Source organism: Penaeus monodon, chromosome 21, assembly GCF_015228065.2.
Source record: "Penaeus monodon isolate SGIC_2016 chromosome 21, NSTDA_Pmon_1, whole genome shotgun sequence".
NCBI classification, from domain to species: Eukaryota; Metazoa; Arthropoda; class Malacostraca; order Decapoda; family Penaeidae; genus Penaeus; species Penaeus monodon.
Genome location: NC_051406.1, coordinates 14,404,159 through 14,404,900, shown reverse-complemented (window position 1 = coordinate 14,404,900; position 742 = coordinate 14,404,159). Strand labels below are relative to the sequence as shown.

Sequence of the window (742 nt, the reverse complement as noted above, 5' to 3'; positions counted from 1 at the left end):
AAGTTATCCAGTGGGAAGAGTCATCTTTAGCATTCTTATCAGTATAGGGGCTAAGGAGACACAGTCTTGATAGTGACATTCACATGTATGCACACATCATAGCTGCTTTATCCTGCTGTCAGTCTTGGTGTCTGAGTACTTTTTTTGTTCTTAGGTAAATATATTTCTGTGTATTTATACATCAGTAGAGTATTATTCTATCCACATAATTATTTTGCAGTAATCGCTTTTATCAAGTAGGAGATTTTGCCTTGCTAGATTGTATTTTTTTTTTTTTTTTCCCTCACATATTTTATAGTTGGTTTAGAAGAACAGATTAAAAGTGAAGAACAGTTTACTACATGTGTGTTGGTTACAGAGCACAGCATTTTAGCCATAGCATTGATGGAGATTTTTGGCTCAATACTTTACTACAGATTGGAGGGCTAGTGAGATGTGGGCGGGGCTTTGGAAAGTTGCATGCTCGCCAACGAATCTGCAACGGACACTCCCCTTTGATTCCTCGAAATAAGAAAGGAAATTTGGACATATTATAAAGAGAGGAATTTTGGGGCATCATCTTAGTCAAGTGGGTTATACTTGATTGAATACTTAAAACGTTTTGCAATTGATAATGTTTGTAAGCTGTATTTCTTACAGTATTATGGATGAAAGTAAAGACAGCCCTATTAAGATGCGTCTGTGAGTGAGTGACAGATAAAGTGACAGGGTTACTAGGGGAGTAGAGAGAAGATAATCTAGG

At 36.7% G+C, this 742-nt stretch overlaps 1 protein-coding gene across 1 annotated transcript in view; it reads left to right on the top strand.

Moving 5' to 3' along the window:
* The window catches only part of LOC119586257 (SNF-related serine/threonine-protein kinase-like), a gene marked incomplete in the record, with an annotated part of 91,676 nt that overhangs the window by 80,897 nt on the left and 10,037 nt on the right, over positions 1-742 (top strand).